Source organism: Neofelis nebulosa, chromosome 17 (genome assembly GCF_028018385.1).
Source record: "Neofelis nebulosa isolate mNeoNeb1 chromosome 17, mNeoNeb1.pri, whole genome shotgun sequence".
NCBI classification, from domain to species: domain Eukaryota; kingdom Metazoa; phylum Chordata; class Mammalia; order Carnivora; family Felidae; genus Neofelis; species Neofelis nebulosa.
In genome coordinates, this window is record NC_080798.1 from 43467372 (window position 1) to 43489789 (window position 22418).

The 22418-nt window shown below is 39.4% G+C and overlaps 1 protein-coding gene across 3 annotated transcripts in view; it reads left to right on the forward strand.

The window, feature by feature from the left end:
- Positions 1-22418, forward strand: part of CTCF (CCCTC-binding factor) — a 48427-nt gene that overhangs the window by 1313 nt on the left and 24696 nt on the right. For 2 of the 3 annotated variants that reach the window (XM_058707466.1, XM_058707468.1), the window contains exons 2-3: positions 2963-3079; positions 4328-4440. The gene's annotated coding sequence lies outside the window, so the exon portion shown is untranslated. The remainder of the gene's footprint in view (positions 1-2962; positions 3080-4327; positions 4441-22418) is intronic. The other variant, XM_058707467.1, reaches the window with a different exon arrangement.

Consider the following 22418-nt stretch of genomic DNA (forward strand, 5'->3'; position numbering starts at 1 on the left):
AGTTAGTACAGTATTTAGTACCTGATGCTTTAGGGCTAGGCGAAGGCACTTCTGCCCCGGGATTGTGCAACCTGATCTAAAGCTCCAGTAGGGCAGAATGAATTTATTCTTGACTCCACTGGTAATTTGCCCATACGCTGAAATATGAGGGTTGATGTTGTAATTGAATCCTGGGTCGCTAGCTGCAGTTGGTTTATAAATATCTACGCCTAATGTAACTACTCTTTAGTAGCTGACTTCCTGTAGCTCAGAGTTCAGCGTTAAGTAAACATTCGCATAAGTAGTCTTCAAGCTTTGAGTTTAAATCAAGTAGGAAAGTTAAAAATCTAAGTTCCCTATAGGCGGCAAAAGAAGTTAAACAGGACATGTATATTAAGTTTACTGTCCTCAGCTGTCTTAAGTCATTAAAAAGCTTCCTGCTGAATTGTCAGAGTTACCTCTTTTTCCCTTTTCCTCAAGTATTCTAGTACTTTAATATAGTATCGTGCAGCAGCAGTTGATACATTAACTCGGGTTGCTTTGGAGAGAGGGAAATCTTGATTAACTTTTTTTTTAAGACTGTTAAATTTATGAGGAAATTAAAACAGGCTGGCACTAAACAAAGTTGTTGGGTCTGCTCAACCTGTAGGATTTTGCAGCAGTCTGCATCTACAGTAGTCTTTCAACATCCTTTTTCAAATTCTACAAAATGTCCCTTCTCCCCCCTCCTACAGTAAAAGTAAAATTGCACTAACAAATACAGTAGTATTGATGAAGTGCAGGTTTGGTAATAGAACCATGCTTAATTGTTTAATAAATTAGTCTATGTAGTTTTTTTGCGTTTGTGAGATTTTCCACATTGTGGATGGCAGGTGGTCTGTTTTACTTATAAAAATAATCTCTACACAGGTTAAAAATTAAAATCCAGAAGATGTATATTGGGCCAGGAATAAAATTTGTTTTTCCTGGTTAGTGTTATGCTCCACAAACCATGTTTTGTTTCTTCGTTTAGTTCTGCCATATGCAGTCATCAGCCTCTTAGTCTTCCATGTTATTTATGCTCTTTTAGTGGTGTAGACTCCACAGAGTTGCTGTCCTTTGAGATTTCCTATATGCCAGATTCATACTTTGTTTTTATTGGAAAATGAAATCTACAGAGAATGAATTGAGGATATAAGGTTACCCAAAGGAGCTTATAACTTAAATCAATAACATGAAGAAGATTACAACAGGAATGTTTGCCCACTTAAGAAAATATTTAAGAGGAATTGTGAAAGTCATCCTTAGGGGTCTATTTAACCAACATAAGAAAATTTAGAAGTTGTAAAAGTCATTCTTAAGACTATTCCAATTCTAAGAGGTTTAAGATATAGCTTTAAAGAACACACAAAAATGAGGAACTTCTTTGGGTGGCTTAGGGAGTTCTTTGGGAGTGCAGAGGCCACCTGCGGCTGACTAGGGCCCCAAGGGAGAGTCCTGTGGCAGAGCCTTTCACAGTGGTGTCTGCTGGTAAAAAGTCCACCTCTAGAAACTTTTTTTGCTACTGGCATCAAATTCACTCCCCATCATCTATAGCTTCCATTTCATTTTTTTAAACCAGAGACTTAGTTGATCATCTGTTTACCTTACTGACCTGTCTCAGTCCCGGATGACTTTAGGCTCTTTGGCCAAAAATTAGGTCCCTCTTCAAACAACTAAAATTTGTCATAATTTAATACTTTGAGAAAGAGCATACAGGTTTGGAAAGAACAATAATGGCAAATAATGCATAGCCTTGAAGACCCTGGTTTGCAGTTGGATGTGTGGATTTGGCGTACCATGTTTGTTTTTCTAAACATTAAACTTTCTCTAGTCACCATCTTCAGATCTTCACCGGCAGGTCTGCATTTTCTTAGTGATTAATATTTCAGTGCAAAGATGGGACATTGCTTATAGACTGCTAATGTATGCATTGAGAATAGTGATTTTTCTATACTTGGTGTTCATTTTTAGTTACCTCTAGAATGTTCAGGTATATAAAATCTCCTCCCTTTGAGGCATGCTAGTAACACTATATGGACTCTAATACAAAAGTGTTTCTTGGACTAGATATGCTAATCCTCTTTTCAAGATGTAAATTGCCTCTCAACAGAGAAGACTTTTCTTTAGCTTCTAAGAAAGTATTATATTAGCTTAGTTTTGTGAGCTTTAGTTAATTACGAGATAGATTCCTTTGTAGTTGTACCTTATATGCCAAATTCTTTGGAAACTCTTAATTCAAATTTAGCACTTCCATTTCACTTGGAAGTTTCTTTTCTTTTTTTCTTTTGGAAGTAAGTTCCACTCTACTATTACCTAAAGCTTAAAACTTGACGATTCATATATTTGTAATTTGGGGATAAAATTATCAGCTAACAAAAAAAGTATTTCATTGCTGTACTTCTAGGAATTTCAAGACAGTGAAAGCCCTTCCTTCCTGAAGATAAGGAAATAATACTGTTAAAGGACTATTAATTACTACATCTATAAGAATTAATTTTTTTGTCAGCTCGAATATATATACGTATGCCATTATTTCCCTGCAAGGTCATAATGGGGTATTTTTTTTTTTTAAGATTTTATTATTTTTTTCAGTAATATGAAGTTACTATTTTTTCAGTAATCTGTTGGGTGTAGGCTCAACATGGGGCTCAAACCCACAACCCCAAGATCAAGTCTCATGCTCCACCAACTGAGCCAACTAAGTACCCCAATGGTGCTATTTTGATAACCACAGATCTTTAGTCCTTTATATATTTAGCAAATATATAAAGAAATAAGTGTTTTATTATTGGTTTGGTAGAATTTATGGAATGCCTCATTTAGTAATGTGATGTATCAGAACAAGTATATTGTTTTTTAACCAATTTTGTCAGCTTTTATCTTGCCCTCAATTTGCTTTTCATATTATATGTGCAGTTGTGTGTATTTGGTGTTCATAAAATGATTTATGTTTTTGTTTTAGAATGGTCACAGATCTGGAGCCAAAGACCAAGATGCACTAGTGGACAGGTTGCTGACCAGGGGCTTGAGAGCTGGGTTCTGTGTTCTTTCCTGAAACTGACTTTGCAGCCACGGAGAGGTAAATGCTCTTTCCATTTCTTGGTCTTGAAAATGGGAGTAATAAATCCTTTCTGGGGCTGGAGGATTTGCTATGTTGTTCTTGGGTATAGAAGATGCAGGACAGTGAATAATTGGGGGCATACAAGTTTTATAGTCAGAGTCCTCAGTTTGAAACTCTGCACTGGCATATACTAGCTGGGTGACACTGAGCACGTTACTTAACTTCTCTACTCCTATGGTCCCCATTTGTGAGAGAACACCAATTACAGAGGCTAGGCTCTAGGTTGGTGAGAATGTGTATAAAGCATTAAGTACCATTCTGAGCATGTACATAGACCCCGGGAAATAGTTGTTTTTCTGCAGAAACCCTTGGAACGTATATTTTGATTATTAACAAAAGACGTCAAGAGTCCATGGCCTGTGGCAATTTGAAATTTTGATGAGCAATAGATGGAATCCTATTTTTTTGGAAATGGATCCTAGATAAAAGTTGTCTTAATTAATTTTAATTAGTCTAGTTGATGACCCATTTTTGTATCAGTATTATATTCATTATGAGTAACATTTTGAAACATTTTAAGGGGTCACTTACAATTTACTGTAGCCTACAAGTAAAGACTATAGACTATAGAATATAATGGACATTATAGGGAACTTGAAACAGGCCTCATAAATATTGACATCTACTAGGCTTTGGAATCTCATAAACAACAAAGTAGGGTTCTGGGTAGGAAAATTATCTCTTCTCAGGCTTTTAGAGTACACATCCTTCTTGTCCCTTAGAAAATGTGAAAATAATTTAATTGCACTTGTGTAACGGCAAAAGGGAAAGGTTGGGAGTTATAAATGCTGACATTAGATAAGCTTATGTGAATGAATCATCTAAGTGACTACTAAGATTTTTCTTACAAGCTGTGTTGGAGCAAATAGGAGGAAGGGAACAGGAGTGAAAACTCTACTATTCAAATCTATTTTCCATGAGCAGCTTAGTACATTGATAGGTGGCAAGGATCAGGTCTGTGTGCTAGGATTCTGTCACTCAAGAAATAATTTGTGCCCTGCAGGTTTTTTTAAGGAGTGTTGACACAGAGTACATATTAATGAGCTCCTGAAAAGAAAAACAATACTGATTTAAAAAGCTGTTGAGAAAACTAGCCTTAAGAGTTTGGGGAATGGGGTTGTAGGAACGTGTTGGTCACTTTTAAGTATTATGGCAATTTAATTGTTTAGATCCCTGTTTCTCAAACTGGGATATGAATACCCTTAGGGTACAAAGTGGTATGATTCCGGGGTACTTGAAGCCACAAGATAAGCATGACCCATCTTCTTGGAGCTTCAATTGTGCTCATTGAGGGGGCGGTGAGTTAAGTAATTTGACTGGTAAGTAATTTTTAAATTTTTACATTAAAGCAAATACATATTTTAGGATCAGAATGGGAACTCTGTATAGACTGTTGAAGAGAACCCAGGTTTTCAGCAAAGTGGGTCATGAGTCCCTAGGGAATAAGAATCGCCCTTTGTTTAGGTACTACAGTGGAAACATTTGAGAAGCAATAGTTCTGAGCTATGGAACAGCTCTGTCATCCAGCTCCTTACTTTGTTCCCTGTAGCATCCTATTGTGGAATATAGACATTAAATTGTATTAAATCGGTGCTTGTTTGCTTGCATGCATGTTTCTACAGGTGCCCAACATGCACAAGAGCTCTGCACCGATTGGTAGACAGTTGTAGATGGCGGACCAAGACAGAAATACTGTCATTAAGACTATTCCAATGACCTAATTATAATTTAAAAAGAAAAAAATTTTTTTTTAAACAATGAACAGACTCAGGTCTAAAACTGTAAAATGGGGTGTTCGATTAGTTCAGTCCATAGAACATGAGACTCTTGATCTCAGCAGGAACTCTTATGAGTTCAAGCCCCACTTTGGGCATGGAGCCTACTTTGTAAAAGGCCACATATCATTTGGGGCGCCAGGGTGGCTCAGTCAGTTGAGTTTCTGACTCTTGATTTCAGTTCAGGTCATGATCCCAGGGTCATGGGATCAAGCCCCATGTCAGGCTCCACAGTGAGTGTGGATTTTGCTTGGGATTCTCTCTCTCTTCTGCCCCTCTCCCCTGCTTACACGTGTGCTGTCTCTCAAAAAAAAATTTTTTTTAACTGTAAAATAAATTCTACAAAACAAGATTTTGAAAGCAAATGTCATATTAACTCCAGCATAATTAACAATTTATACTAATTTGTTACCTCCCCATTCAAGTTAAGTATTGAGAGTCTTAATAATATGTCTAAATCTTAAGCTTGTAGACCTTGTGATTCCTAAGACAGTTATTTAGAAGTGTCTATTTTTTTTATTATTACCTATTGTTACTAGTGTATTGCTCTTAATATAAGTGGCACGTAAGAAATACATTTTCTATACTGACAATATCTGTTTGAATACAAGTTTTATATTTGAACCTAATTTGTTCTAGATATCATGGAGTGTGAATTTCTCTGAAATGATTTGAATTGGATCAACCTGAATATTTGGATGTACTCTAAATATTTGTAGTATTTGTTGAATACTTGTATTCATTCCATTCTTTGAACACTTGCCTTTCTGCTTTGTGCCAGGCAGTGTGTTACATACTGGGGATTTGAATCCCCAGGGATTTCTTAAATAAGAAAAAGATTGTTTTTCTGAGAGTCTTGAGTATAGGGAAGAGATTAAGTGTTGTTTGTGCTCTGATAAAAGTGTGTTCAGGATGCAGAGAGGGTAGTCTGTTACAGGAGTTGGTGAAAGATTTTGAGAAAGGCTTTCTGGAGGAGAGACCTTGATCTAGGTATATCAAGAAATTCAGAAGCAGTATAAATTCGATTTTAATCCCATTAGGGCACCAAGGTTTAGTCACTGCAGCTTAATAGCTATGTATCCTTGGGCAAGTCCATCAAGGGTGACTTCCTTGTGCCTTCCTTTCCTCATTGGTAAAATGATGTATCTACCTTGTTATAGGCTGTAGCAGTTAGATGAAGTATTGTTAGGGGGAAATCCATGTATTTGTAATGGTAATGTGCTATATAGAAGTAAAGTGATAATCTGTAGACATTAGAATGGTGGGTCAATGTATATATTTTGCATTAAGCTACACTGATGACCACCAGACTGTACAGAAGTTAAGTGAATCAAGTAAATTGGGACTTTGTGGATGAGAAAATGACATTAATCAAAATCTCTTGAGCAGCAGAGAAATGGATGAGTAAACAGGGCTATACCCCATGTGGGAGTGAAGTTTGACAACCACAAAAAGAAACTAATTGGGAAGACTCTTAGCCAGCAAAATGTCTATGATTTTTTTTTAATGTAGTTCCAAAAAAAGAAATTGTTATGGAATAAAAGTAAAGAAAACCAAAAACATGGCACATAGCAAGAACTTGGTGTGTAATTGAATGAATACCCCAGGAAAAAGACAAAACAGACATGAAAACACTGGTCAAAATAAAATAAAGAACTAGTAGTGCAAGGGTGGTTAAGTTTGGAGTAACTTTTTCTAGCTTTTCTAGTTTGTATAAGATTTTGTAACGCAAATAAATTTTTCCTTTTTTTTTTTAATAAAGTAGAATTACCAAAATTTGGGACTAACCATATTCAACAATAGAGGACTGATTAAGTTGTGAATGTCTATATAATAGAATGTCATGAAACCCTTATATTATGTATAGTAATACATTGAAATGGAGAGATTTGAGACCTTTTACATAAAGCAAATTATCAAATGCATGCACAAATGTATGTGTGTATATATAGGGAGGAGACTATAGATATAAACCAGAATGTTTATATAAAACCAATAGAGGGGCACCTCGGTGGCTCAGTCAGTTGAGTGTCCGTCCGGCTCTTGATTTTGGCACAGGTGATGATCCCAGGATTGTGGGATCAGCATGGATTCTCAGCTTAAGATTCTCACTCTCTCTCCCCTCTCCCCCATCCCCCCTTTGCCCTTCTTCCCCACTCTGTTTCTTTCTCTCTCTCAAAAAAAAAAAAAAAACCCTATAGATTTATATTCTAGATGATCTGAGTTTTCTTCTGTTTGTATTGTATAATTAAAAAATTTTTTTTAATGTATTTATTTTTGAGAGGCAGAGAAAGACCAAGCACAAATGGGGGAGGGGCAGAGAGAGAATGAGACCCAGAGTCTGAAGCAGGCTCCAGGCTCCAAGTTGTCAGCACAGAGCCTGACACAGGGCTCAAACTCACAAACTGTGAGATCATGACCTGAACCGAAGTCAGACTCTCAACCAACTGAGCCACTCAGGTGCCCCTGTATTGTATAATTTTGAAAGGAATCCAATATAGTAGGAAATAGGACTGAAGCTTTCTGATAAATATAATGAGATAATAAAAGTAGTTTTTGTCTAGTTTACTCTGACAGTAAAGTCTAGACTTCTTGGGTGGTTTTGGGGTGTCTTGGGTAACCACTCACTTAAGCGTCCAACTCTTGATTTCGGCTCAGGTCATGATCTCATGGTTCATGGATTTGAGCCCCACGTCGTGCTCTGCGCCAGTGGTGCAGGGCTTGCTTGGGATCCTCTTTCCCACTCTGCCCTCCCATGTGCACACGCTCGCCCGCTCTCTCTCTCTCAAAACTTTAGACTTCTTGGGTGGATTCAGAGCCTTGCTAGGACACTGTCGGAGAAGTGCAGGCATGAAGGAAAGAAGGCAAGAGGGGGAGGGTACTGGCAGCCATGTATCTGCCCAAGTGTAGAAGGAATTGACATTACAGAGGCAATTCTTAGAACTTTCCTCGCATTTGGCCTTAATCTGTTTTTGTATCATCCGAGTAGCATTTAGTTTCATTCTTTGGAAGAGTCTAATAATTGTAGAACTATACTAAACCCTAAAGAAGTAGCCCTTTTATTTTTTTTCCACAGAGATAAACACTATTAACAGTTTGGTGTATTCCTTTTGGGTTTTTTCCCTGCACTTTTGTAAATGGACATGTACAGGTAATAATACAGTTTTAAAGACAAAATGTAACAGTGCTATACAAGTATTTTGTAACTACCACATTAAATACAAACATGTGGGGAGAGATATATCAAACAGTACAAACTGGTAATAATGAAAAATAATTTCTTTCCACTTCTGATCCCTCAGTTTTCTTCTCCACAGGTAATAAATATTACCAGTTTTTCATACATCCTTCCAGAGAAAATTCTATTCATGTATTAACATATGTGTTTGTGTATCCTTCCTAAAAAACAGAGGACAGCACACTATACACATAGTGTGGATATTTGAGTTTTTTTTTAATCTTGATGTTAGATAAAGATGTTACAATATTTTTCTTGCCTACACCTCTTTGGGCACTTGTACTAGTGTATTTATACAATGACTTTGTAGGAGTTTAGTTGTTTATATATTCCTAGAAGAGGGAATGGCATGTACAAAGGTCCAGAGGCAGGAGGAGAGAAGCCTAAAATGTTCTGGCTACTAAAAGCAGTTTAATATGATTAAAGCAGAGTGTATGAGGCTAGATGCAGATCTGCTGATAGGGCCCTAAAGGACCCTGTAGGCCAGGTGAAAGAGTTTAGATTTGAGCTTACAAGTTTTCCCATGGGAGGTTTCAGAAGGGAAGTCTCCTTGCTGATCATGAATTTCCATTTTATTTTAAAAAAATTTTTTAACGTTTATTCATGTTTGAGAGACAGACAGAATGTGAATGGGGGAGGGGCAGAGAGAGAGGGAGACACAGAATCTGAAACAGGCTGCAGGCTCTGAGCTGTCAGCACAGAGCCGGACATGGGGCTCAAACTCACGGACTGCGAGATCATGACCTGAGCTGAAGTCAGATGCTTAACCAACTGAGCCACCCAGGCACCCCATGAATTTCCATTTTAGAAATCTGGCCAATGTGTGAAAAATGGGTGGTAAGGGAGCAAGAAGGGAAACAGGGAAACTAGTTCAGAGGCCATTGCATCAGTCCAGGCAAGATTCAATACCCACCTGACTTAAGGTAGGGGGATCTCACCAGGAATGCTATTTGTATAGTTTTGTTTCATTTTATTAAACTAAGTTGGGGGGCACCTGGTTGGTTCAGTCGGTTAAGTGTCTGACTTCATCTCGGGTCATGATCTCACGGTTCATGAGTTTGAGCCCTGCATCAGGCTCTGTGCTGACAGTGCGGAGCCTGCTGGGGATTCTGTCTCTGCCCCTCCCCCGAATTCTCTTTCTCTCTCTCTTAAAATAAATAAACTTAAAATAAAAAACTAAGTTGGAAAAGTTGGAATCCTGTTCTGCATCCTCTTTTGTAATCTTCCTTCATGTTGTATGTTATGCACATTTTCCCGTTAGATACCCTATGTTACTTTAAATTAACAGGAATGTACTTTCTTATTGCTGGATGTTTTTTAACCTGTTCCTTTGGAGACCAGTGTCTTTTTAACCCGAGCTTTTTGTTTCTAATACTTTATCCCTCCTCATCCCCATTGTTTTAATTATTTTTAATATAAGAGTAAGTGGACTTTGAGTAAGAGCCAAATTGTACATAGATTTTGAGATGTCTGTAATAACTATTCAGAGTCCTGTTTTCATTCTGAACTGTTCTCAGTAGTAGATATTTGCCAATTTAATGACTTCTAGGTAAGTGTTCATCTTAGCTAATGGTTAAATAGTATCCTATCAAGTATATAACTATGGCTTTAAGCATTTTTCACACTAAAATTAAAGAAATAGAGTGTCTTATTTTGTAGGAGGGTAGATGATACAGTAGTTTCCCCAGCAAGAAAGGTGGCAACCAAATCCTAAAATGTCCTAGATTGTTAGGGCTTTTGAAAAGCAGATGTCTTGATACTCTGTGTGCAAGGAGTGTGTGGGGAGTTACACAAATAGTGATTGTACCTTCACTTTGAGCAGACTGTCTAGTATAAAAAACATATCCTAATGGAGGGAGAAAAGAACCAGTCTGGTAGGTTTGTGTCTAATGTTTGTGGTGTTTTCGCCTGACACAGAGATACCTCATCAAATTTCATCGACTTCAGATATAAATGCCACTCAGTAGAGTGGTGTGCCTTAGCCATCTTAATCTAAATAGATTTTAGAGACTTCTGCCTAATTCTTGGTTACAGACAAGTGGACTGCAAAGCTAGGAAGTTACCTTTTGCTCCATCCTTTTGTACAGCTTTTTTTTTTTTTTTTCAACGTTTTTTATTTATTTTTGGGACAGAGAGAGACAGAGCATGAACGGGGGAGGGGCAGAGAGAGAGGGAGACACAGAATCGGAAACAGGCTCCAGGCTCCGAGCCATCAGCCCAGAGCCTGACGCGGGGCTCGAACTCACGCACCGCGAGATCGTGACCTGGCTGAAGTCGGACGCTTAACCGACTGCGCCACCCAGGCGCCCCTGTACAGCTTTGATGGATGCAGTTAAAATGTCCATCTGATTTCTATAGCTGGGAAGTGGGGATACTTGTTCCCTTCTTACCTACAGGGATGAATTTAATAACCTAAAAACAAGTGTAGAATGTTAAAGCCAGAGGAAATTTTAAGTCATCTGGCAATCCCCTCATTTTACAGGTAAGAAACCTAAGAAGCAAAGTGATATACCTGAGGTCATAGATGTAGGACAAGTGCATCTGCCTTTTTTATTCTTCCCCATACTGGCTCTGAATAGTCTATGGGTTTCACAGAATATCCTGCTGCATTTGGTTCTGTAGCTAATTATTTGATACATATTCATTAAAATTTTTTTTGTTTATTTCTTTTTGAGAGAGAGAGCACAAGCAGGGGAGGGGCAGAGAGAGACGGAGACACAGAATCCAAAGCAGGCTCCAGGCTCTGAGCTGTCAGCACAGAACCCGATGTGGGTCTCTAACTCAAAAACTGTGAGATCATGACCCAAGCTGAAGTTGGACGCCTAACCGACTGAGCCACCCAGACTCCCCTATATGTATTCATTTTTAGATCTCTTTTGACAGAAATATGTATCAGTGTATATCTATAGAAAAACAGCATGAAAACTATACATCATTACTGCACTTGAGTATAGTGTACCTGTGCACTGGCACACATTAGGTTTTCAGTATGTATTTGTCAGATTTTATTTATTTATTTTTTTTGGTCACCAACTTTAAAGGTTGTCCATGTAAACAGTGCGTTATTAGGCTCTGGCTGTCGCTAAAGTTAAAGGTCTAGTACCACCACTGTTCAGATTTTGAGCTTATTTACCTCTTCTAACTCAGAACCTTTTCAGAGTCCTTCAGTAGTTTCCCTGTGGTAAAAACAGACCATGGTTTGAGGCCAGGGTTGGTTAGTACGTAGTTTTAGTATTGTCTAGTTGGACCACTGAAAGTTCTAAATTGTTTCAGCCCACTACTTTTTATTTCTTTATAAATTCTGGTATAACAAAACTCTGACATAACATGGTCATTATCATATATCATAAAGCAGATACAAGATAGTTTACATTCCCAGAGGTATGATATATAACTATTGTATAATAATAGAGGGTACCCTAATTGTTTTCAGTGTGGGTCTCAAGCCCAAGAACTGCAAGATCATGACCTGAGCTGAAACCAAGAGTCAGTCACTTAACCAACTGAGCCACCTAGGTGCTCCATGTGTCTTCCTTTTTTTTTTTTTTTTTTTTTTTTTTTTTTTTTTTTTTTTTAGTGTTTATTTATTTTGAGAGAGAGTGTGTGCAGGAGAGGAGCGGAAGAGGGAGATTCCCAAGCAGGCTCCTTGCTGCCAGTGCACAGCCCACCTTGGGGCTTGATCTGAGCTGAGATCAAGAGTATGGTCGCTTAACTGACTGAGCCATCCAGGCCTCCCTGTTTTATTTGTATCTTTATCTTTCCACTCCTATTTAGAATATTTGATTTTGGCTCAGGTGATGATCCCAGGGTCGTGGGATTGAGCTTCATGTTGGGCTCACACTGAGCATGGATCTAGCTTGGGATTCTCTGTCTCTCTTTGCCCCTCTCCCCTGGACACACATGCACGTGCGCTCAGTTGGTCTCTCTCTCTCTCTCTCTCTCTCTCACACAACAAAATTTTTTTTTTTTTAACGTTTATTTATTTTTGAGACAGAGAGAGATAGAGCATGAACGGGGGAGGGTCAGAGAGAGAGGGAGGCACAGAATCCGAAACAGGCTCCAGGCTCTGAGCAGTCAGCACAGAGCCCGACGCGGGGTTCGAACTCACATACCGTGAGATCGTGACCTGAGCCGAAGTCGGACGCTTAACCGACTGAGCCACCCAGGCGCCCCTCACAACAAAATTTTTTGTTGTGAATGTATATTGAGACTAAAATATAGTGACTTGGTTACCTCTTTGTAGTAAATTTTATTTATAATTTTTTTTTCTGACCACTTGTTAGACAAGGTCTTTTGCTCCTTCTCTCCTTGTCATGTCTTTTGGGTATTCATAAATGTGTAATCCCCCTCCCCCATTTCTTGGTTAACCTATTGCCTAGATTTCCTTCTTTCCTGTATTTGTTTCCGTATTTTTTTTTTTTCAACGTTTTTTATTTATTTTTGGGACAGAGAGAGACAGAGCATGAACGGGGGAGGGGCAGAGAGAGAGGGAGACACAGAATCGGAAACATGCTCCAGGCTCCGAGCCGTCAGCCCAGAGCCCGACGCGGGGCTCGAACTCACGGACCGCGAGATCATGACCTGGCTGAAGTCGGACGCTTAACCGACTGCGCCACCCAGGCGCCCCTGTTTCCGTATTTTTAAGGAGCAATCAAGTTGACAAATTATTTGTTTTCATGATTAATATTAGTTTAGAGTAACATTTTGTTTTTGTTTAAACTTCTGTATGTCTGTATTCCTATACATATGTATCCTTTGTGGTTTTTCAGATTTCTTTTGTTCTATCTATTGAACAGCACTTTAACTATTTTCCATATTTCATGCTATTATACTATTTACTCACTGAGGATATCTTACTCTTTTTTTTTTTTTTTTTTTTTAAGTTTATTTTTATTTATTCTGAGAAAGAGAACAAGCTAGAGGGGGGAGAGAGAGGGAGGGACAGAGGATCCAAAGCGGGCTCTGCATTGACAGCAGAGAGCGCAGTGTAGGACTCAAACTCACAAACCATGAGATCATGACCTGAGCCAAAGTTAGACACTTAACTGACTGAGCCACCGAGACACCCCTGTCTTTTTTTTTTTTTAATATAAGTATTACTTGATCTTTGTTCAGAGATCTCCTATTGCCATTTATTATCATTATTATGCCTTTGGTATAGGTATGCATTGTTGAATTTAAGCTGTTGGCTTCTGATTTAATATTGACCCTATGTAAGACCCTGTTTATCAAATAAAAATTATCTTGGTATTAAGTAGCCTTCATGAGTGAGTACTGGGTTACAGAAACACTCAAACGTTGGCCACATGGTCACTGAAACACACTGCAAAACCATGAGTTCAGTCTTACCATGTTTTTCCACTTCTCTTTTTACTTTTTTCCTTCTGTCATGTGTTGAGCTTGTCCATACCATCTAGAGAGATATTTTGGTATTGATGGTACCCATGGTAGAGGTAAAACGTTAGAATTTCCATCTTGGGTGATACATTTCCATTATTGTTTATATGGACATCATACTAGTTTTGAGGTAGGCTTTATACACTTTATTTAAATAAATAAACAAAATAATTCTTTGTTCTAAAGAATGAACCAAAAATTCTCATATTAGGAAACAGTGGGTATTTGAGTAGCTTGGATTTATGTAGACCTGTATTTAGGGTAGATAAGTATTGTATTCTAGGTCAGTCACTTCCAAACCAAGGTCAACAGAGATTTTATATCAGAATCACCTGGGGACCTTTTGGAATAAGGTCTCTTCCACCCTAGGCCTACTGAATCAGAATCTCCGGGATTTATGTATTTAAAAGTTTATTAGGTGATCCTGATACCATCCACGTTTGGGAATTACTGCTCAGGTAGAAGGTGCACCAAAATCCATGTGACTGTTAGATGTTGTATAAATTCTATACTGTGTGTGTATAACTTACTTCTTTTTATAACATACTTATTTATTCACAGTAATAGACTTTCCATAGATCCTACCTTTCTCATATTCCCAGCAATGAAAGACTGTAGGACTGCTCCAAAGAGAGTGTAACTCTGAGCTGCTTTCAAGTATTTGGGCCTGGAGCAGAACAAAGAGAGATCTGGTGGTTCCTGACATAGTCACCCTTGGGAGCATGAGGAGAAGTGAAGCATTAAGTTGTTGTATGCTAGCAAAAGTCTCTTTCAGGCTATAGAAAGCAGAGAGGGACAGCATGTGCTTGGGAGGCAACCTTCAATCAGTACAATGGCATTAGAATGTTGACTCCCAGATAAACTTTGTCTTTTATTTTGTTGGGTAAATAAACAGGCTACCCTTACTGAGGAACTAGAACATGGCCTCTGAAACCAGGTCACAATAATAAATTTGAGATTATTTAGTATAGTTCCACTCAGTTATGTTGAATTTTTTGCAGAAAATTTGTCTAATTCCATACATAAGTTTCTTCCCACATACAATTTCCTCTTTTAGAGTTCCTCTCTACTGTAGTTTGCCTGTCAAGTTTCATCTCATCCTTTAGGGTCCAGCTTTAGCAGTTGCTCTTCTTGGACCCATCTCTTACCCACTTAAACCATCCTTTGTGCCAGGCTGGTAGGAAGCATGTTAACCCCTGTTACAGCACCCATCACGTTACAGTGGACCCTTGAACAACATGGAGTTAGGGACTTCAGCGCCCCCCAAACCCCCAACCTCCAACTTGAGTATCCGAGTATAACTTTTAACTTCCAAAGAACTTAACTACCAACAGCCTACTGTTGAACAGAAGCCTCACTGATAACCTAGTTGATTACACACGTGTTTTGTATGTTGCATATATTATTTACTGTATTCTTATAATCATGGGAACTTGGGATTATTATTTCTTGCGAAGAGTGTATAGATAGTCTTCAAATGTGCTCCAGGAAATAAGGAGTTTTTAGCAGTCAGTTTTCCCTTGTAAAGGACGGTATATATTAAAAAGTTGTGGTAGCTTTGGGGCATCTGGGTGGCTCAGTTGGTTAAGTGTCTGACTTCGGCTCAGGTTATGATCTCATGGTTCATGAGTTCGAGCCCCACGTCAGGCTCTGTGCTGACAGCTCAGAGCCTAGAGCCTGCTTCTGCTTCCGATTCTGTGTGTGTGTGTGTGTGTGTGTGTGTGTGTCTGTGTGTCTGTGTGTCTCTCTTTCTCTTACTGCCCCTCCCCCACTCTGTCTCTCCAAAAAAATGAATAAGTGTTAAAAAAAAAAAATTAAAAAGATGTGGTAGCTTTGTTTATGAAATAGACTACTAGGGGCACCTGGGTGGCTCAATCGGTTAAGTGTCTGTTGATTTCGGCTCAGGTCATAATCTCATGGTTCTTGGGTTTGAGCCCCATGTTGGGCTCTGTGCTGACAGTATGGAGCCTACTTGAGATTCTGTCTCTCCCTCTCTCTCTGCCCCTCCCCACTGTCTCCAAACAAATAATCTTTAAAAAATAAATAGGGGTGCCTGGGTGGTTCAGTCAAACATCTGACTTTGACTCGGGTCATGATCTCACGGTTCCTGATTTTGAGCTTTGCGTCAGGCTCTCTGCTGTTAGTATGGAGCTCACTTCAGATTCTCTGGCCCTCTCTGTCTCTACCTTTTCCCCACTTGGTCTTTCTCTTTCAAAAATAAATAAACATTTAAAGAAAAAAGAAAATAGACTACTAGAAATCATTCTTCTCCACTGTCTTATTCTTAGTGTGCATGTACTCTTAGTGTATTTTTTTTAATGTTTTTTATTTAGTTTTGAGAGAGAGAGAGACCAGAGTGTCAGTGAGGGAGGGGCAGAGAGTAGGGGAGACACAGAATCCGAAGCAGGCGCCAGGCTCTGAGCTGTCAGCACAGAGCCTGATGGAGGGCTTGAACCCATAAACCGTGACATCATGACCTGAGCCAAAGCCAGATGCTTAACCAACTGAGCCACCCAGGCACCCCTTGTGTGTATCTTTTATAATAACTGAACTCTCCAAAGGACTGAACTTTGCATTGGTGAGTGTGGAAGGTTATTTTGGTTGATTTCCTTTGGGAAGTACCTGACACACTGACTGTACAGCCATGTAATCCAGGTGATAAGTTACTAAATTTTACTGTCCTCAAAATTAGCGCAGTCACAGTTAGCCTTTTTAAAAAAATTTTTTTCACATAGAACATATGTATTGAGTACATACAGTGTATGACACGAGTGCGTTTTTATCTGTCTATCAAAGCTCTGTGCCCAGCATAGGGCTTGAGCTCACGACTCATGCTCTGCTGACTGAGCCGGCCAGGTGCCCCTAGCCTTTATTTTTATGTGGCAGGATTGTTTTACTCTAACCTATAATTGTGTCATTAGGACTTTTTATTGACGCAAACATAGCAATAAAGGAAACAAATTCATGGAGCATCTAGGTGGTTAAGCGTCTGACTCTTGGTTTCAGCTCAGGTCATGATCTCAGTTCATGGGTTTGAACCCTGTGTTGGATTCTGTGCTTATAGCACAGAGCCTGCTTGGGATCTTGGGATATATTCTCTCTCTCTCTCTTCTCTTCTCTTCTCTTCTCTTCTCTTCTCTTCTCTTCTCTTCTCTTCTCTTCTCTTCCTCTCTCTTTCTCCCTCTCCCCCCCCCACCCCTTCCCTCCTCCCTCCCTCTCTCTCTCAAAATAAATAAAGTTTAAAAAATAAAGGAAATAAATTCACATAATTAAGCTTCCACTTAGCATATGATATTTTGTTTTTCCGTATCCCTTTCCTGCTCTTGCGTGCAGGAACCATTTATATGTTTCATGTGACAGTAACATTGACACTGAGTGTCTGTTGTTTACCTAACACTGTTTTGTATTTATTGCTGTGGAGGATACAGAAGTAAAAGGCATAGTTCCTCCCCTCAACAAGCTAATAGTCTATTTGAGGTAAAGACATAGACATAGAAAAGTATACTACAGTAAAAACCAAACAAACATGAAGTCAGTTTGCACTTGAGAAGATGTGATTTAGGGGATCACTTGAGCTTGGAGGGTACAAGACAGTAAGCAGTTATTTAGAAGATGCCCAGGAGGTGAGGTTGAGTGGGTGGAAAGGACGGGAACAAACTTCTGGGAGCCAAGCTAAAAGGTTTGGAATTGAGGGCAACCTGGTTGGCTCAGTCAGTAGAGCATGCACCTCTTGATGTCAGGGTCGTGAGTTCGAGCTCCATGTTGGGCACAGAGATTGCTTTTAAAAAGCAGGGAGAAGGGCACCTGGGTGGCTCAGTTGGTTAAGCATCCGATTTTGGCTTAGGTCTTGATCCCACGGTTGGTGGGTTCAAGCCCCGCTTCAGGCTTTGTGCGGACAGCTCAGAGCCTGGAGTCTGCTTCAGATTCTGTGTCTGCCTTGCTCTCTGCCCCTCCCCCACTCATGTGCTATCTCTCTCTCCCTCTCTCCCCCTCTCCCTCTCTCCCCCTCTCCCTCTCCCTCTCCCTCTCCCTCTCCCTCTCCCTCTCCCTCTCCCTCTCCCTCTCTCTCTCTCTCCCTCTCCCTCTCTCTCTCTCTCTCTCTCAAATAAATAAATGGGGGAAGAGTTTGGAGTTGATGCAGTAAACCTCAACCACAGTGAGTTTTTGCACCAAATTTCAGAAAGGAAGATTTCATTGGGTAGGAATATGCTGGACACACCTAATGAGGGACACCAGCCTGGGAGGCTTGTTGTGTTCCTTTTTGGCTCTTTTTCTGTTTGTTTCCTAGAGGTGGTCAGTCTCCAGGTTTTTTCCATTGGTTACTACCTTCATTCTACAGAAATTCAGTAGTTTATCAGACATTTTAGTGGGGTACATTTATGTAAGGTCTGTGATTAGTATTCTAGGAAACTGGGAGGTTATGTATTTGTTCAGCTAACATGTATTCATTACCCTCTGGGGTGGAGGATACAGAGGAGCACAGGACCCAGGCTGTGTGTGTACATTGTTCTGTTTCATCTTTATGACAGCCTATGAAGTGGATGACCCTTCATAGGGCTATTATTGTCCCTTTTTGTACAAAAGGAAACCGAGGCACAGAAGGGTAGTATCTCTCACTCCATATCAACTGCTAGTTAAGTAAAAGAACCAGAATTGGAATGAAGTTTTCTGGCTGAAGGTCCTGAGCTCTTAATAATTATTCTATTCTGCTTCTTCTGACACTCCCTCCCCCCGCCCCGTCCGTGTCCTTTTTAAATATGGAATGAGCATTTCCCTCATGTTAAGTGTTATATTGAAACATGATTTTTAATGTCTGTATAGTATTCCACTTGGTGGATATATCATTTACCAAGTTTTAATTACCTCCGGATGTATTAGAGTTGTTTAAAACTATTCACTTTGATTAATAATATCCTTGAAATCTTGATGTTCATCTCTGATTATTTGGGTATAAAATGAAGTGTAGTTACTTTTTTGAGACAGAGCGTGCGCACATGCCAGTGGGGAGGGAGAGAGAGAAAGAACCTTAAGCAGGCTCCATGCCTAGTGCAACATGGGGCTCGATCTCAGGACCTTGAGATCACGACCTGAGCTGAAATCAAGAGTCAGATGCCTAAACCATCTGAGCCACCCAGGCACCCCCACAATTTGAATATTTTAAAAATTCTTGATTCATATCACCAGTTACCTTGCTAATTTCAAAGCACCTTGCTTTAAAACAGCTGTAGCAGTTTAACAGAGGTAGCATGCTGTCGCATTATTTTAAATTTCCTTTTTTGTTTTAGTGTTGAGGTTTGGTTTCTTTTTTTTTTCATCTGCCATTTGTATTTCTTTGAGTCATGTATTTGTGTCCTTTGCCCAGCTTTTTTCTTTTGGTGTTCATCTTTTTCTTACACATTTTACAATCATACGATAAGGATGTTAGTCCTTTGTCACATTTGCTGCAAACAATTTTCTTGTTGACTGTTTTCTTTTTAATTTTGTTCAGTGTTTTGTCATAAGAAATTTTTTACTTTAAGGTTAAAATTTCAGTAATCTTACTCTGGTGTCTCCTGTTATTTCTGTGTCTAAGCACAAAGCCTTCCTCATGGGTCAGAAGGCTGTTCACCTTATATCTTTTTTCAAGGTGAGGGCTTTTAAGTGTGTGTGTGTGGGGGGGGGGCAGTTAATATCTCCTTAACTCTTACAATGACATCATATTCCAGATGGATTAAAAATATAACTCAAGGGGACTTTGGGGGCTCAGTCAGTTAAGCATCTGACTTTGGCTGTCAGGTCATGCTCTCACAGTTCATGAGTTCGAGCCCTGCATGGGGCTCTGTGCTGACAGCTCAGAGCCTGGAGCCTGCTTGGGATTTTGTGTTTCCCTCTTCTTTCTGCCCCTCCCCTGTGCGCACACGCGCACATGCTCTCTCAAACATTTTTTAAAAATTAAAAAAACATATAGCTCAATATTTTCCAAATAGTTTAATAGCTTTTTGGTACCTTTTATGAAGTAATCCTCTTCTCCCCACTAATTTTTAAAATGACAACTTTTTATATTCTAGGGTTTATTTCTGGATTCTCTCTTCTGTTTAAATTTTTTTTTAATATTTATTTATTTTTGAGAGAGAGAGCTTGAGCACGGGTGGGGCAGAGAGTGAAGGAGACAAAAAATCTGAAGCAGGCTCCAGGCCCTGAGCTGTCAGCACAGAGCCCAATGCGGGGCTTGAACTTGCAAGCCATGAGATCATTACCTGAGCTGAAGTTGGACGCTTAACCGACTGAGCCACCTAGGTGCCCCAATCCTCTCTTCTGTTTAAATTGATTGGTTGTGATAGTGATAGTATACATTATATTAATTATTGTGACTTTATAATATGTCAATATTTGGAAATAGAAGGTTGCCTTCATTTTTTTGGAAATTTTATTGCTATCATTGTTTATTTTTCAGACACTTTGAAAATGACTTTATATAAAGTAGAAAGAATTAACAGCTTTATGATGTTTGGCTTTTCTGATCATGGATACAGACAGTAGTGTCCCTGTTCAGTGAGGTCTTTTATGCTTCTTAGAATCAAGAGGTTTTTTTGTTTGTTAGGGGTTTTTTTGTTTTGTTTTGGTTTTTGGTTTTGTTTGTTTGTTTTGCCTCTTGGAAGATTTTTATAATCTTCAAATAGGTTTGCACGTTTTTAGTTGAAGTTATTTCTATTTTGATATATTTTAAGAATGGTAAGACTCCCTATATTTCTGTATTTTTGTGTTTTCTATTACATATGTATACACACACACATCTACATATATACAGTTGTAAGTTTTAAGTTTATTTATTTTTGAGAGAGAGCATGCATGAGCAGGGATGGGGGGGGGCAGACAGAGGGAGAGAGAGAATCTCAAGAAGGCTCCATGCTATCAGTGCAGAGTCTGACATAGGGCTCAAACTCAGGAACCGAGAGATTATGACCTGAGCTGAAATCGAGTCAGATGCTTAACCACCTGAGCCACCCATGTGCCCCTGGTTTAAAGCCCATCTTATTCTACAATTTGACGAAGTGTACAGAAAATATAAATGATAAATGATATAAAGTAAAAACCCTAGAAAATACAACTTAGAATAGGAAGTTATTATATAGCTTGAGAGGAAAAAAATTGAACAAGGTGTGGCCCAACTAAAAAGGTAACTCATGATCCTGTAACATAGGTCTCAACAATGAAAGGAAAAAAATCCTTAATTGAAGAAGACCTTTCCAAGTGTGTAATTGAAAATTTCTGCCACGTATCCTTTAGTATAAGCCAAGGGCATAATGCCAAAACAAAACTTGGTGAAAGCAGTTCTGTAGGGATAAGACCATGTGACCCAAATATACCAAGCTTTTTTTCTGATGGTCTGGCATAAATCTGGGATAAAGCCTAGAATAGAATGCTGAATTCCACTGAGGGGTCAAGTCAGATAAGGACAGAAAAGTCTCCTTTGGATTTGCCAATTAAGGGCCATTGCTAGGCTTAGAGCAGTTCAGTAGAGAATTGAGGAACAAACTGGTGAACCAAGGCATGGAAGAGAAAAGAGTGGAGACAGTGTGGGGTTGACCGTGGAAGGAATACAGAAATGGCAGGTGCTAAATTGTCAAGTGGGTTAAAGGAAGTTTTAAGATGGGAAAGATTTGAGCAACATAGAGCTGGTAGAAAAGACACTGAGGCAAGAGGGCGAGGGCTGATCCAGTAGGCTCCCAAGGATGCAGGCCAGGCTGGTGGTTAGTTAGGAGTATGGCCAGACCTCAGGGGCCTCTGTTAGAGGCTAGGCTTCCACATCCTCCCACTCACCCAGTCGTCAAGAGCAGGGACGTGCTCAGATGCCAGTTTTCCTCTCTGCCAACCCCAACACTCACAGGTGCCAGAATCATCCTGCCACAGTCTGAGGGAACCTCCTCTTGCCCCACCCTCTACCCAGAAGTTGGTCGAATGATGTTTAAGAAATGTTCCTGGGGTGCCTGGCTGGCTCAGTAGAGCATACAACTTTTGATCTCAAGGTCATGAGTTCAAGCCCCACGTTGGGAGTAGAGTTTACTTTAAAAATTAAATAAATACATATACCAAAAGTTATTGGTTAAAATAAAATAAATGTCCCTATGCTTTACTTTGTCAGGAAGATGACAGAGAATACAAAATGTCTTCAGAAGACTAACCCACTTTGTAAATTCAGAAGACAAGTTCTTCAGAAGACTAACCCACTTTGTAAGCTCCTCGTTTGGCTAGTGATGCATTAGGGACTGGAGTACAGGTTTCCTTATTCCTTCTCAAGTGCCATCGAATTGAAGGTGATAGCCAAGCATCACTGGGCGAGAGCTCTCGTAGGCAGTGAAAAAATTAGAGAATTGCAGATGTGGGTTTGGAAGACCTCTGTGGAGACAGCTGAAGTAAAAAAAGGCTGGCGAATAGAGTGGCTACAGAGAAAAGAACAGAGCCTTGATAAGCTCAGAAGGTAGGTGGAGTAGCTCTCAGAGACAAAGGAAGAGAGAGACCTAGGAAAGACAGAACCAAGGGAGAAAAGAGGTTAATGAAGGAGGAATACAAGTTTCATACCATCAGATGCCAGAGAAACTGAGATTGAAGGTAAGGGGAAGGAAGGTCTTTGGGTTGGTTGCTCTGGTGCTTGTGGACCAAGCAAAGGGGATTATAGAAAGCTAAAGAGGAAGTGGAGTCCTTTTCAGTAAGGAAAGGTTCTGAAGATAGAGCAAAGCCGTATAAAAATGTGTGCACACTATATGTATAATACAATGTCATCTATGTATAAATATCCATAAGGGGAAAAACACTGAAAAAAAACCATACCAAAATGGTAGGTGATTAGGTAAAGGAATTGTGAGTAACTGTTTTTAAGATTTTATTTTATTTTTTTATCTTGTATTTA